Consider the following 4,910-nt stretch of genomic DNA (forward strand, 5'->3'; position numbering starts at 1 on the left):
GACCACTTCTTTATTGATGCCCTGGAGTCAAAATTTTGAGAACTACAATGTAGCTATAAAAGATGTTAATGCACTTTTTAAGGAATTGAAAGAAGACAGCTGCATATTCAGGAAATGAATTGAGAAATGCTCAGTGAGGCAACATTTGCTCCCACTTATGCAAAACCCCAGACATGCAGCAGGAAGTCCACCATGTTTGTTCACTCATGGGCCACCGCAGGTAGATACAACACAGGTGGTGGCAGGGATCAGACGGGGTTATGTCACCATGCATCTACTTTGCTGGTAAAAATACAGGAAGAACAATTTCCTGTAAAATGTTCTAATTTGGTAGATGAAACATTTGATATAAGAGCAGAGCTAAGGGGGGAGGGTGTCCCACAGGTGTCAGGAGGCTCAACCTTACTCTCTCACAGCTTCTACCTAATATCCTTCTTTAAAAATCTCTCATTTTGGTAAATTTTGTTCTAACTGGGTTCTACCACTTGCAAGCAGAGTTGTCCTAATTATTACAGTGATGACAGGTTGTACGCTCTCAATACAAGCAAGTGCATGGCTATTGCTTTTTGTCAGGGTTGTGTTTGTTCCTAAAGACCTTTTGTAGTTTATGCTGGGTGGTATTTCTGTTTCCCAGCCAAGACGGCATCTCCATGCACCATGATTATATAAATATCATTGTACAAGCAGAGTGTGCAATGTATGTGGTTGTCCAGCTTTGACTTTGTCAAGGGTTTTAGAGTTGGCTTTTTTTTCTTTCTTTGTTCTTTCTTTCCTTTCTCCTTTCCTTCCTGTCTTTCTCCCTCCCTCCCTCCTTCCCTCCTTCCCTCCCTCTTTCTTTCTTACTTAAAATTTGGAGGTGGGTAGAGGGATTTTCAATAGTTATAAAATATGTCCTCAAATTCTTCCACATTCCTCCCTTTAAAATATTTAAGATTTAGTTGTTATAGATCCCACCAAACAGGTGTCCAAAGTAGTCATGTTAACTATCTGCCACCAGCAGGGATTCCCAGTTACTCCATGTTTCCAGCAACATTTGATATTGTCAGTTTTTCACTTTAGTCATTTTACATCATTATAGAGTGGGTATGTGGTGACATCACATTATAGTTTTAATTTTCATTTTCCTAATGACTAAGGAGATTGAGCACCTTTTCATATATTTTTGGCCATTTGAGTATTGTATTTCATGAAGTACCTGTTCAAGCCTTCCCCCTTTTTCCTATTGGGGTGACTGCCTTTTACTTATTGATTGACTGAGGTTTATCATATATGCTGGTGTAAGTCATTTATTGGATATATGTAGTACAATTGCCTTCTCCCACACATCATTCTCTTATAGTAGCTTTTGATGAACGAAAGTTTTTGATTTTCATGAAAATAACATGAAAGAAAAAGCTTTCAATTTTTTCCTCTATGGTTATGTTTTAAATCTTCGCCCTGAGGTCATGAAGTTATTCTCCCATGTTTGCTTCTAGAAGTTTTATTGCTTTACTGGCCCTGGTTAGGTCAAGCATCCACCCTTTGGTCCAATTCTATGTAGTATCTGTGTGCTCGCTCTCCCGTCTACCACTCTCAGTTATTATTCTTACTAGAAACACACTGGGTGGCTGAGAGTAGGCAATTCTCTAGGGAAAGGAAGTTGTATGTGAGACCCATTGCATGTAGCTGAAGTGACAAAAACTGGAAAAGCAGTGGCTTAAACAAGGTAGGGCTGTAGTCCTCAACTCTTGCTGTACGTTAGAATCATCTGGTAGTTTTAAAAAACTGCATGCCTGGCTGCCCCCCACCTATAGATCAATTACATCAGAATCTTTCAAGGTGCAGTCCAGATAGCAATCATTTTTGATGCCCTTCTTGTCAGTCCAATGGACAGCTGGAAACCACTGATTAGGGGTTTTATTATTCTTTGACATGGCAAGAAATCTGAAGTTAGGCAGTTCAAGGCCAGTGTGGCAGCTTCACAAAGCATTAGAGACTCAGGCTCTTCTTAGGCCTCAAATCGTCTATCTCTGGAGGTGAATCCTCTGTCCTCATAATCATAAAATAACTGCTAAAGCCCCAGCCATCAGGTCCACAGTCCACACAACAGGAAGGATGAAAAGCCAACGATAAAAGGCTCACGTCACAATTTCTGCTTTACTATTGATGGCAGGAACTTCACCCTCTTGTCACTCGTATCTGTAAGGGAGATGGGGAAATGTATCAATTTAGTTGGGCACATTGCCTTTCCCAGAAAAATTAGAGTTCTGTTAGTAAAAAAAAAAAAAATAGAGAATTGGGATAGGATAGGCAACAATCTGTTTCTGCCACAAGGGTGCTTGTTAAACTAAGCCAGTAGCGGCCCATTGGAGAGAGTTTCATTCACATCCCAGGGAACCCTTTGATATATAGTGGAAGAAATGTCTACATTGGAGACATTGGGAGTTCCTGCGCCCTAGGCAAACTGTCGGTTTGGCAAGCATATTGGTAGCACTCCCATCAGCACTTCCCCACCCCACACAGGGTGGTCTCCATACTTTCAGACATATGCAGACCTTCTCTTTTTATGAAGTTAGACTTGTATTTTCCACATGGACTACAGCCTACTGTTGTTAAACTGAGCACAGGGTGACCACTACAGCATCTGGACAGGTCTGGGCTAAAGCAGACCTTAGGGACACTGAAGAGCTGTACGTGTCCCCAGGCTGCAAAGCATGGTGGGAGAGGCCACCTTCTTAGCTGACCAAGTCACTTCCCGCCCTGGGGTATGGCTTCCCTGGACCCTCGCTGCTACCAGCACTCTTTCTGTTCACCTTTTATCCAATCTTAAAGGGAGAAGGCCCCTGGAGAGGATAGTAAATTACACCAGAGTTCAGAAAGGTCGGGCCAGTCATGACAAGATGAGAGTTAAAGACAAGAAGATGTGTCTCGTCTTTAGCTGTCCCTTCTGTGGCTGATCCCATTCCTATCTGTCTGCCTCTGGCTTTAAAAACAAGTTTTTCCCCCAAAAAAGCAAACCTGGAAGGCCACAGGTTCAGGCAGCAACCCCAGGGCATTCAGTCACAGTGGCAAAGAAGATATGCAACATGTTATCCCAACATCCTTGCACTGTGCCCAAGGTCATATTTGTTTTACGGATATGAAAACTGGGCTTTTAACAGTTAAGTATAACTAGTGTGTGTCGGGGGAAAATAATTTACTTTCTCCCCTTCTAAGTTCTTCTGGCTGGTCTAATATCAAATTGACATAAAGCAGATTCACAGGAGAAAATAACTAAATTTATTATGTGTGTACCTATGAGGTTTCCCTAAGAACATGGGACCCAGGACACAGTGGGAAGTTGAGGTTTACGTGCCAGTCTGCACAAAGGAGATGTAGGCAGGGGTCTGGGATTTCAAAGGGAAAGCAGGCAATTCACAGGTAGATGAGAAAGAGCAAACATATGGTAGACGAATTCTTGCTGGGCCACCAGAAACGGGGACATGGGGAAGTCCAGCAAACAAACTTAGCTCGTTTGCTCTCTGTCTGCCATACTTGGTTTACCTTATGATGCTAAGGTGATAGCTCCCTTCCTTTAAGGTTTTTCCCTCTGAATCCCTTTTAGCAAGTAAGAGGGAGGGTCAAAGATTATTTCTGAGTCTTTTGTTTCTTAAAAATAATGAACTTTAAATAATCAATCACCAAAAGGCATATTATAGGGTAGCAAACTCTGCGTTCCCTCACTAAGCATGGCCTAATTAGTCAATATATTAATATAATATGTGTAGTATAATACATAACATACACACTAATATGCAACATACACATTATTAAAATATACATTGTCTATTCATACATGAGACATTTATTGAATGGAAAGCTTGGATGGAAACTAAATGTAATGACAAGATCCACTAATTCCCGTAAAGAGAATGATAAACCCTGATAGTTTCACGGACTTTGGTAGCCAGAGTCCATGAGCCAGGTATGGCTCAAAAATGTAAAACACATTTGTTTTGTCCTCCTGCTATTTTAACACAGGGATAATTAACATTAGAATCAGGATTTCAGTTTCTTATGAAAAAGTAGATCTGGCTCCTCTGTGTAGTGACTGCTCCTTCGGATAAGCGGGTGCTCTCGTGTTCGCCCAGTACCCACCTCTCCCTGCTGCCTTCCTGACTTGAACTGAGGTCAGTTGTCATCTCAAATTGTGACTGAACTGAGAATGTTCTTACCTCTGGCTCATGCCACTCATTTTGATGATCTGTTTGGGCCCACAGGACTGTGTCACTCTCGGTGCATTCACTCTTTTTTTAAAAACTTTATTTAGAAATAATTAACAAATATACTTGTATATATTTAAAGTGATTACAAAGATCAAGGCCATCAACAAAGGGAAAATCTGAAAATTGAGGCACTAAGTCTCAAACAAGTGCTAACGTTCAGGCAGCAGAAAATTACCAAAAGTACTTTCTGTCTGGGATTGCCCCAGTGTCCCTAAAATCAAACCCGTGTGAATAACTGCCTCTTCTGCGTACTCTCAAATTCAAGCTGGAAACTAGTCATATTTTTTAAATAAAAAAATTTTTTCTCAGTTACAGCTGACAAACAATATCCTATTAGTTTCAGGTGTACTACAGAGTAATTAGACATTTACATAACTTACAAAGTGATCCATCCCCCCCGATAAGTCTAGTACCCACACATGGTTATTACAATATTACTGACTATATTCCCTGTGCTGTACTTCACATCCCTATGGCTATTTTTATAACTGCTAATTTGTACTTTTTAATATCTTCCTTTTTTTCCCTCATCCTCCCAACCCTCCTCCCATGTGGCAACCATCAGTTTGTTCTCTGTATCTGAGTTTGTTTCTGTTTTGTTTGTTCATTTATTTTTTGTTTTTTAGATTCCACATAAAAGTGAAGTTATATGGTATTGTCTTTCTC

Source organism: Pteropus alecto, unplaced genomic scaffold (genome assembly GCF_000325575.1).
Source record: "Pteropus alecto unplaced genomic scaffold, ASM32557v1 scaffold223, whole genome shotgun sequence".
Taxonomy (NCBI): Eukaryota; Metazoa; Chordata; class Mammalia; order Chiroptera; family Pteropodidae; genus Pteropus; species Pteropus alecto.